General features: G+C 32.5%; 1 pseudogene; it reads left to right on the top strand.

Moving 5' to 3' along the window:
• Positions 1 to 446: 446 nt before the first annotated feature.
• LOC127700093 (uncharacterized) lies at positions 447 to 11,650 on the top strand (annotated as a pseudogene).
• Positions 11,651 to 11,942: the final 292 nt, after the last annotated feature.

Genomic DNA, 11,942 nt, shown 5'->3' with positions numbered 1-11,942 from the left:
GATCTTATGTTACTCCATTTACTTGGCATATTTTGTCAAACCACATAAACATTATTTTAGCTTAAAAAAGATATCTAGTATGTTAACAATGCAAAATCATTTATATTTAATCTGCTTTCTCAATGTAAATTTCAGGATCAACATATTCATTAATATGAAAAGTATGTTGTGCAGACATTGTTTCTTGATAGTATTTGCAGCAGCATTGCACGTATTTTCATATGAAACTGGTAGCGATAGTTCCACATTTATCTCAGAATTGTATTCAGCAGTTTGCGGAAGGAATCAATGTAATGTGATTACAGATAAAAATGAAAGTACCAATCAATTGTATAATGATAGTATTTGCCGGGCTTGTTCATGTGACACATCATGTTTTATTTCCAGAAATTGTTGCCCTGAATTATTCTACAAATATAAACCAAAAGTGCATAGAAACAAAGTTCATGTCTGAAAACACTCATCTAAGACATAGAAGAGAAGTACTGATGGTTAGTCAATGTCCAACTGAATCCGACAGTGACTTGCGTGAAAAGTGTGAAAAATCATATGATTTGGTAACTCTATTACAAACCCCACCAATAACATTTCCTGAAGAAGGAATTACATTCAGAAATAGTCATTGCCTGAAATGTTTTAACAGAACTTTGGAGAATTCACATTTCTGGACTGTTAAATCGGAATGCGAGAAAGAGGCAGATTTCAATTTTTTATCGTTATACTCTTCTTTAATTGCACTTGCGACAAAAAATAGATGCAATGTATTTTATTTCACCGACACCATTGATATTATGAATGGATCGTGCTCATTCCATGAAATGTCGGCCGATGACGTCATTAGCAGTTGTAACATTTCAGGAACATGGAAGACATATAATTCCGATATTGATTACACTTGCCAGACATATGACAATCGTTTCCACTTCTTCAAAAATATATATTGCTATATCTGTAATCCACCTTTCCAAAATGAAAATGTAATTTCAGAATGTAATATTACTGGTAACTGGGATCCTTTTGTTGCTGAACTAAAAAAAGATTGTTTGCAAACAATTCGAACACCACTTACTGGACTTTACAGCAATAAACATTGCTACTATTGTAATAGAAATAATACAAAAGCCAACAGATCAAAAATATTTGGGGCTACATTAAACAACCATATATATATAAATGGAAGTTTTATGTTACAGTTTACCGAAATAGAACTAAACTATGAAAATGTTAAAAAGATTGGTGTACATTATTTTGCAGCTGCAGGTAAGGGTAACGATTCTGAAACACCACAAGATGATTTTTTAAAGCGCAGTGTGAATGTAACGCACATCTTGAACACCAGTGTAATATTTTTGTACTATTTATCCTTGACAGGTCGCTTACAATCATGCAGTAATGCATATGATGAACAATGTCCATGTGACTGTAGCGAGCACTGTCATTTCAACAAGGAAGAGTGTTGTCTAGAAAGATTGTTGGAGAAATCATTGGACTGTACACATAAAAGAAATTCTGTTGACGATATCCAGTATCTCGTTTATGATAAATGTTCTAATGAAGAGAAATTCATGGATAACGACACTTTGCCAACGTGATGATGTACACCACTTATATTCTGTATTGCCAGTTGAAGACAGGTACCAAAATTACACCGTCCAATATAAGAATATATACTGTTATTTATGCAATACAAATACGAGTACAGGCAATATGCATATGGAAAACGGAAACATGAATACCTGGGACTTACGTATCAGATGTCAAGTATTTTTACCATTATTTTTTCAAGACGATATTGAAGATTACCTTACTTTTGCAATACAAAATTCATGCGATTTGTTTTACGAACCACCTTCAAGTGATGCATTTGAGTGCGCAAAACCTGCCAAATGCAATACCTCAGGCATTTCGAAATATACTCACCCAGAGATTACATTTGTCTGTGATTCTGTAAACTTGCAGTTTCTTGTCACACATTTCTGTTCAATATGTAACCCTTCTTCTACAACATAACCGTTATATTCAAGCTGCAATATAACAGGACAATGGGAAGAATATGATAAAGAAATTGAAAACAATTGTCTTAACTTACCGGAAATAGAATACCATTTGCCGTTCAAAAATTATTTCTGCAAACAATGTAATGGAAACGTTATGGAAACATGTTTATTAGCAGATAATGATACTGTCATAACAGAATTAAACCCAGTTTCCACTAGGAAGCCACCACCAATCAACATCACCTATAATACATTTCGAACTATGTTTGATTTTTATTATTATAAAGACCAACATATTCAAACAACCAACATGAATAGATGCAACGTCACACAAATCGCAGATCCAACCAGGGTAAAGTTGACATGTAACGTTTGAAGACAGGTCAAACCTTCATTATTATTATTTCGACACTGTAACAACCCTAACACTAACGATTGTCGTTAAAATCATGTAAATGCATTCAAACTAACTTTTTTAAACAACCCAACCGATCACAGTAACTGATTTTGTAGTACTGTAGATCACCCCCTGTTTTTGGTGGGGTTCGTGTTGCTCAGTCTTTAGTTTTCTTTGTTTTTTGTACTGTGTCTTTTTTTCGTTTATTTTGCCATGGCATTGTCAGTTTGTTTTCGACTGATCAGTTGAATATCCCTTTGGTATATTTCTCCTCTCTTTTACTTCATTCATAAATAATTGTTTAAAGTGTCCGTCATTACCGTCCTTTAGCGGGTTACCTTCTAGTTATTTTTTGTCTCAGATTCATCTCAACAATGTTAGATCTGCAAATGAGCGATAACAGGTTTTGTTTTTCCCAAGCGTCATTTGAATTTTAGACAACAGTAATTTTATCATATTCAGATCTCATAAATCAATTAAAAAGATACAAATCAAGATATAAAACAAAACCTGAGGAAATCGTATGAACTTCTAAAGGAGCGAAACCGAGTAAACGTAGATCTAAGGCAGTAAACACATGTCGCTATCGAGTTGAGACATAGACACATCGTATTGGTCAACTAATTCGTGATAGTAACCGCAAAACAAATGTAGTATCGATCTCAGTCTTTTTTCCTTATATCTCTGTTTGGGCAGTTTTTGTGTCACAAGCACATTAATGTTAATGAAGTCCATATAGTAAGAATAACATAAACTGTACCAATTTTACTGCACCAGACAATTAATGTCTCACCAATGATGCTCGAGGCTGAAATGTTTAAAAATTCAAAACCTAATACAAATGTTGAAGAGCTGATCAAACCTAAAAAGACTAAAGTATAACCAAATCCTAACAAAATATGTAAATTCCTTATCATTCCTTGAAAAAAAGTATGTTTGTCTGAGTAATGTCCCCTTATATGACACGAAAACAATTGAATCAAACAAAAAATGGTTTGTTTTTAAAAAAATCAGTCGAAATATTAAGATAAAACACGAAATTTTCTTCATTTAGATGAAAAGTTTTACAAATGAATTACATTACATTCTTGAAATTAGAATATTTCATTAAAGGTCTAGACCGATTGTGTTCTGCTTAATTGCAATCCAACATTGTGGAAAGCATCCGATCTACCTTAGGTTTTATCTTTTTTTTTTTTAAGTTTTTTTAAATTTTTCGACACTTTGCACAAGGTACATTTAAAAAAGAGGATGTGATATGATTGCCAATAAGACAACTCTCCACAAGAGACCACATGATACAGAAATTAACAACTATAGGTCACCGTACGGCCTTCAACAAAGGATGTTTGTTTCAACAAACATTGTATGGAAGGTTTTAATATTCTTTTGTGTTGAGTTTCAGTAGACCGCTTGGTACCGTTTATGTTATTACTACCACTGGGTCGATGCCTCTGCTGGTGGACTGAGTGTCCCCGAGGGCATCACCAGCCCAGTAGCCAGTACTTCGGTACTGGCATGAAAATACTGGTTTTGTGTTACTAAAATTTGCTGTTACAAAATTTTGGAAATTATTTAAAATTAAGGAATGTATATCCCTCATGCAAAGCTCTGATTCCTTGTCCGACTTTGACTATACTGTTTTGTCCTTTTTGGTTTATAGCTCCTTATCTTTTTAAAAAGCTTTGGATTTTCAAATATTTTGGCCTCGAGCATCACTGAAGAGACATTGATTGTCAAAATGCGCATCTGGTGCAGAAATTGGTATAGTTTATGTTATTATACGAATAGTCTTATTATTTTTACACCCTATGCAATTTATTGGTTCTTTTTCATGAGTATCATTATGTTCTTGTGAGACCTGTATTTGTTTGCGTGATCTAAATAATGGGAGTCCTTCCAAATATTTGTATTACTTATGTAATTATTATTATTTATTTCAGAATAAATGTATTGATCTAATGTGTTATCCAGGAAGAATTCTGACGATTGCTGGATGTAAACCATTACTAAAGATAACTCAAAACATTGGTTACATTTTATCTCTTGGAATGAAAACAGAATTAAGTAACAACATCGATGGAACCCTGTCATTTTTGCTATCAGCAAAAAAGTCTTTTCGAAAGTTTCTTAAAAGATTATTACAAATTGAAAAAGTAAAATTTGTGTCATCGATTTTGCTCCCACATGTAAAATGTAGAGATGACCTAATATGGGAAAATGGCACAGAAATAAAAATCTCTATTTACCAAGATTTCTTTATCCCACAGAATATAGAGAGATCACGTCTTGAAGAACAACTTCTTTCGATACAGAACAGAAACTTCACTGTGTCGCAGGACTCAAGGAACCACAATTTTATTTTTTTCAATGACCCTGATGCAGTTCATATTCATAGTTACATTTCCCAAAACAGGATTTCAGATAGCTGTTATTTGCAAACTATAAAAACGGTGCTTACTTCATATTCTCATTCTTATGTTAACAAGTTATTGGCTTGTGAACAAATAGAATTAGAGATAACAGAATTTTACAAACATGCTTTCAAGCTAGTTATATTAGGGATAAAATTAGATTCTGATGAATATGCTTTAATGACTTCGGGGAAAGCTAGAGTATGTGCAGATACTTTCCAAAAAATTTTAACAAACCACAAAACCCCACTGCAAAATATATGGAACATTGTTCATGTATCATGTACCTGTTTATCTCTTGTGAGTCTAGCAGCTACATTCATCACTTACCTTATATTTCCAACCCTGCAAACATTACCAGGAAAAAACAATATATGCTTAGTATTTTCAATGTTTTGGAGTCATGTTTTGTTTCAGATTGTTTTTTTTTGAATCCAGATCAGACATAACGAGTAAGATAATTGGAATATTTACTCACTACTTTTGGTTGGTGACTTTCGGATGTTTGAATATTTGTTCTCTACATATGTATAGGGTATTTATGAGCAAAACCACGATAATATTTTTAGAATACAAAACACTATTGATGTACATTCTGTATTCATACGGATCACCTGCGTTAATTGTGATTTTGAATAGTGTACTTACATTTTTTATTTCGAAACATGCATCGATCGGATATGGAGGAGATATTTGCTTCTTGACTCATCGTACATCCTTCATTACCTTTTTCATTGTCCCTATTACTTTTGTTTGTTTAACAAACATAGGTGTCTTCATTACAACGGCAATTAAAATTATCAATAGACCAAATATAGAGAATGAAACAAATAAAGAACTTAAGAGGATTCATTTTTCGGTTTATTTTAAATTATTTTCTGTGACTGGAATCTCTTGGTTGTTTCAGATAATTGATACATTTCTTCCATTGTCTGCCTTCTCAACATTCATTTCAATCTTAAATGGTGTTCAGGGTATTTTTATCTTTTGGTCATTCATTTGTAACAAACGAGTCCTGAATTTGTATGTAAGTATGTGTAGGCCAAGTCTTGCTAAAACTGCCAACAACGGGATTGTTAGGTCGAGAATTAGCACATTAAGCATGGAACTTCAAACAATGTCATTACAAGAACAAACCAATTGAAGTTGTCATACTATTTTGCAATTGCACAAGGTCATGTTTTTCTATGACTGTTAAATTACGTCTTTACACTAAATAAATTCGATGTTGAGTGTGTCCTGATTGATATTTAAGTCTTTGATTCATATTTTTTATAAATTGGTATTGGCTTTAAACTAGCTGTCTGTAACTGTGAGTACTCTCAGATCTGTAATTTGTGTCTATTTTTTTATGGGATGTATAAATTCCCTGCCACGTCCGGTCTTTGTTTATATAAGTTGTTTTTGTTTTTCTTTGTATCAATCTGATGAATTGAGCCCTTTTCAACAGATTTTTATAGGTTGTTCTTATGTTGTATCGTTACACCACTGTCCAAGGTTAATGGGAGGGTTTGAAGCCAGCAAACATGTTTAACCCCGCCACATTGTATATGTGCAAGTACCAAGTCAGGAGTCTGTAGTTGATGGTTGTCGTTTATTGTTGTTTCTAATATTTATTTTTCGTTAATTGTTTCCTAGTTTGTTCTTGTGTTGTGCCGTTACACCACTGTCCCATCTTAGGGTAGGGTTGGCGCCTTCAAACATGTTTACCTCTTTTCCCCACACAATCTGTTTGTGCCTGTCCTAAGTCAGAAGCCTGCAACTTAGTTGTTTTTGTTTATTGCTGTATATCATATTTGTTTTTCGTACATAGTTTTCTCGTTTGAATTATTTTACATTTGTCTTTTTAAGCCTTTTTATAGCTGACTGTGTGATAAGGATTGTTTCGTTTTTGAAATACGTAGAATGACCTATGTCATTTGGTTTCTCGTGGAGAGTTGTCTAATTTGCAACCATACCACATCTTCTTATTTTCATATATATGTTAATTGTATATGTGTGCTTGTTTATGTAAGTAATAATGTTACCAAACGAGTTTTTAAATAAATTAAAAAAAAAAAACTTAATTTAAGTGTGTTCTTTTATACTCTGGTTACATCTCTGCATTCGAATCGGGATGCTTGTCTTGTGGGTACACCATTGGAATAGGTAATCGAAACGATACAGTAGAAAGTAACAAATATATAAATATATATCAATTAGGTTAGAAACTTCATCGAACTATTTCCCCGATAACCAAAACCAACAGAGTTGAAGACTGATTATAAAACATTTAATACTAGTTTAACTTTGTTCTGCAAAAAAAAAACAGAAAGAAAAAATGAGCATAAATTCAGCCGAAAGAAATTACACTTAATCGCCATTTTGATTTAAAAAAATGTTTTGCATGTCTTTTTGTACTAAAACAGATATTAGTTTAATGTAGAATAATAGCACCTTTTAGACCATATATCCGAAATAATCATGCTTAGTAAGTGCTACATTCGTCGTTTAAGGCCAGTAACTCTGATAAGAAGTCGTCTGACAGTATTGATATCAATCGACAATAGAATGAGCTCATTATTCAATAACAATTTTGCCCCAGTCAAATTTTCTCTATCTATAGCGGTTTTCAAGACAATAGACACACATTACATTTTACCCTCTATGTTCAATCTGTAACAACAAGCAGGGTCATGGGGCACATTTGTTAAACTATATACCCCATTGATTATTGTGGCCAACTTTGGTTAAATCTTGCCCAGTAGTTTCAGAAGAGATGATCTTTGTAAAAGTTAACAGACGAATGACGTTGACGGACAACGACTGATGACGACTCACGACGGACACTAAGTTATGGCTAAAGATCACACTGGGCCGTTCGTGTCAGGTAAGCAAAAAATAAGAAATAAGCCTGAAATCTTTTTGACCCTCATCTGGTATGTTTAAATAGAGATATATTGCTGTTCAAAGTTTAATTAATTATAAACAATATTCATAATAGAAAAACAAAGGATATGGATATCCATTCATGACACAAAATCAGTACATGCACAGCAGAAAAATACACAAAAAGTGAAGGAACAGCGCTTAAATTGCTGTTCTTCATCTTAAGGTCACAATGATACCTTCAACACTGAGCAAACAAAAAACTCTCACCTTACTGCAAATTTATAACGGCCCCTTGGACCGGTTTGAGCGGGTTTTTTTGCAAACTCAAATAATAAAAGATTAGTATTTGTAATATCTAATACCACTAATCTGACCCGGTCAAAAAGTAGTACACTTTCAAAATAAAATAGCTTATACGCATATGTGTAAATATCAAACTATGTAGAATATATTTTGATAATTCAAGTATCAAATGAAAGGTGAAGGACTTGTGATTTTTTGTAGAACACCTTTTTGACTGATAATTTAAATAATGTATGAATTAATCTAAAAAGGAGAGAATATACTGACTGTTTCTCAGATATCAAGTACCTGATTTGGTATATCCAAACTTCCGGTAACCAGTCCGGTCTGTGTGAAGAACGGCATATAAACCCCCATAATAAATGATTGAAATTGAACAATTTAACATAGAAAGTGATAAGGGCCAAGAAGAGGTAGTGTGTATCTTACTAAAATTTTAGTACACAAAACTGGCCTAAAATTGGAAACATTAGAGAAGTGGTCTCAAGAATAAATACACAATACTTACATTATACAACAGAGCTTACACCTTAAGCACTGGAGAACTGTTTATCTATCATACTTTACCTAATGATATTAATTTGTTGTATAGATGCATAGTATGTATAATCATTTTTTTTATTGTGCTAATAAAAACTTCATTATAAAAAGTCAAAAAGACAAGACACGAAGTACCGATTAAAGAGTACTCACAGTTACAATTAACAATTAAAATAAAAATATGTATACAAATTCTTAGAATGATTTTTATAATATTAATGAAGTTGAATTAAAGTCTAATATGATTGTAAGTATGCATTATTTCATCACCTTGCCATTCACGACTTCACTGTGGTTTGTGAATATTAGTACAATGTACAATTAAAGACAATATTCATTGCAGTTACTACAGTATTATATACATAACATAAAAATAAAAGTTTATTCAAAGGTTAAATAAAAAGTATAACAAAACTAGCGAACTCCAGGGTAATTTCAAACAGGGGGAAGTCCATAAGCACTGATAAAGATGCACATGGGTCGTATTAGAATTTACAGGCTTTAAAAACAATATTACAATACAATTATGTTGTGATATTCTGTTGTAATAAGGTGTATACAGGTATGTAAACAGCCTTCTAAACAAATCCTTTTTAGTAATTTTTGGAGGTTACCATATTCCTGACTTAATGATTTACCAGTTATACTCAGACTAAGTTCATTGAAATGTAAAACGTCAGTACAGACACAGACATAGCGTACGAGTTGGGATATATAAACACAGTGAGATTGTGCCAAAAAACCTTCACCGTCCTAAAAGGAAAAATTAACAAAGAGGAACGAAAATCATCCCTTTCGTCGTAAATTTTAGGGTAGAGTTTCCAGTGTAAAACTGATATATCTTAATCTAGGAAAGGACAGTTATTACCGTTTATATTCGATTTATTTAAAGTTAGTTTTTTTGGGAATTTCGACTGTATATCTAGAGAATTTGTGATTATTTAACGAAAAATTATCATTACGATAACTGTAAGTGTTGCTGAATTATCAATTAAATGGAATTTAGACTGGCCTTTACTGAGTTTGGCCATACGATGTGATTCATAACAGTACAGGAAAAAATCTGCTCTTAGAGGGGCGCAATTGATGCCCATATGATTACCTACAATCTGCCGATTAACTTTATGCCAAAACGTATATAAAGTTTCATGAAAAAGGAGTTCGAATAAGTTTTAAAATATACACACCATTAGAAGAGGCTAACTTAATTAGTTTTTGAACTAAATTGATTTGATTGACAGTCATGCGGAACATATGTTGTTCTGTTAAACTACTATCCCAAAAATGAATTTTTAATTTTATGCGTCCGAAGCGCTTTTCTGGATTTACCTTCATCAGGAACGCTCACAGCCGAACATGTGAAAGTCAAGGATGTATAAGAACCAAAAACAGTTAAAAGCTATATAACCAAAAAGGACCTAAAAACAGCCAAATCAATATAAGGTCAACTTTGCCTTGAGGGAATTGAAACCTTATGTATGTAATGTAACTTTCCAGACTGCCAATACTATACATCATCTACATTGGAAATGTGATAGCCTGAGCAGCCATTTTAAAACGTATGAATGGTCATCATGATAGGAAAAAATAAAACAATGCGTAATAAATTGCATGCGTCATATGCGCTTTTCTGAATTTAGCTTCAACAGGGACGCTCAAAGCCGAATATTTGAATATTTGAAAGGTTGGGATGTATAAGAACCGAAACAGTAACTATTGACAATGACTGGTAGCCTGTCCATCCTGTTAGGCGACGTTTGATATCTTTTGGTCACACTGAGTCAGATATCAACCGACTGACTACCTCGGTGACCTTCATTCTCTGCAGTATGGCGTTTATTCAGGAAATGAAATCTTTCAGGAGAAATTTTGGATAATAAATTTAAAAACTATTGGCATCAGATGATATAATAAAGAAAATGATATATTTTGTAGGTGCATGCACCAGGTGTTTCAATAGAGGGGCCTTTTGTTACAACTATACCAAAGGAATCAGTGGCATATAAATATTGACTCTTTGAATATACGTTGAGTCTTGTATTGTTGTTCTCTATTCTGTTGGTTTCTTTATATTGAATTTTCCTTAGGTAGATACATTTTTCTTTTACCTCCTATCGGTACTTCAGATTATTAAGACTCTCAAAATTACAGAACACTTTTGCTTTTTTTATCCGCACTATGACCTCTAGATATCGTTTGTTGTACACTTTTATTAGATATATGTATATCATTGTCTCATTGGTGTTTTATTCGGAGTTGGTAGTACTTAAAAAAAGCGCCTGTAACAGTAGTCATAGTTTGTATTTTGATTACTCGATTAATATTAACACATTATTGTTGAATAAGACAATTATGTTATTCAAATTCATACAAATTCTCTTAATTTATTTGGGGACTACTTGTTCATACTGTAGTATAAACTTCTTGCTTAGTTGGAGGAGGGTGGGGGGGGGGGGGGGGTGGGGGGGGTGGGGGGAAGGGTCTGAATAGGGTTTACAGAGTAGATAATTATTTCCAAAATAAATAATCAATAGAGAAAAATGGAAAATGAATATGAACAATAGAGTGTAAAAGTATAAAGAATAGCACTGGAAAATGAAATAATTAAGTAATAAAATGCTGATTACAGAAATGAACGATGTAGAGAAAAAAAAATAATAGTAAAACCATTTGCCTGAAATTTTTTACAGAATAAGCATTATTTTTAAAGATAAAGAAGAACGCCCTTTAAGATTTCAATTATACAAAAAATTGAGGACCCCAAACAAAACCGTCTTAGTTTATGAATTAACCTTTAAGAGAACGTTAACTATAGTATGGAAATATAGTACACAACAGTTTTTTTTCTTCTAATGTTAATGGATAACTGTTAACAACGAAAAGGAAGACTGGGGTAGAGATTTCAATAATTGTTGTGAATTATGCAACGCTTTAACATATTCGTAGATATTTGAAAAACAAAAACCGAACTAATATATGGTTGCCCTTTGTTTTCAAATCAGAAGACACCAAATCAATTTTAAGATTTTTTTTTACTATTTTATTTGCTTTCTACATGTTCTATACATGTACAAATGTTCACCTATTTTGAAAGATTAATTCATTTTTTATTTTCAGTTATACTTTAACGAGCCAGCCAAAGTTGTATGCAAAATTTTACCAGTATCTGTGACATAGTCCTTTTACTGTACATTTACCTTAAAAGCAGTAGCTCCTATAAAAGTAGTTACACGAATTCCTTTTTTTTTATCTTTTTATTAGACCTTATGTGCTAATACATTTAGCTGTTCACAATTTCTCTCTATATATTCGGTTTTCAAGATAATTGCTAACACGCAAAATGGGTAGAAATAGTCGTTCAGCAGTTAGTATAACTCATTTGAGATGTTGGTTGTCAATTTCGTTCATACTCACTTTTTT

Source organism: Mytilus californianus, unplaced genomic scaffold (genome assembly GCF_021869535.1).
Source record: "Mytilus californianus isolate M0D057914Y unplaced genomic scaffold, xbMytCali1.0.p SCAF_48, whole genome shotgun sequence".
Lineage (NCBI taxonomy): Eukaryota > Metazoa > Mollusca > Bivalvia > Mytilida > Mytilidae > Mytilus > Mytilus californianus.
Note: the sequence above shows the minus strand (reverse complement) of the source record. Positions and strands in the feature narration are given on the sequence as shown.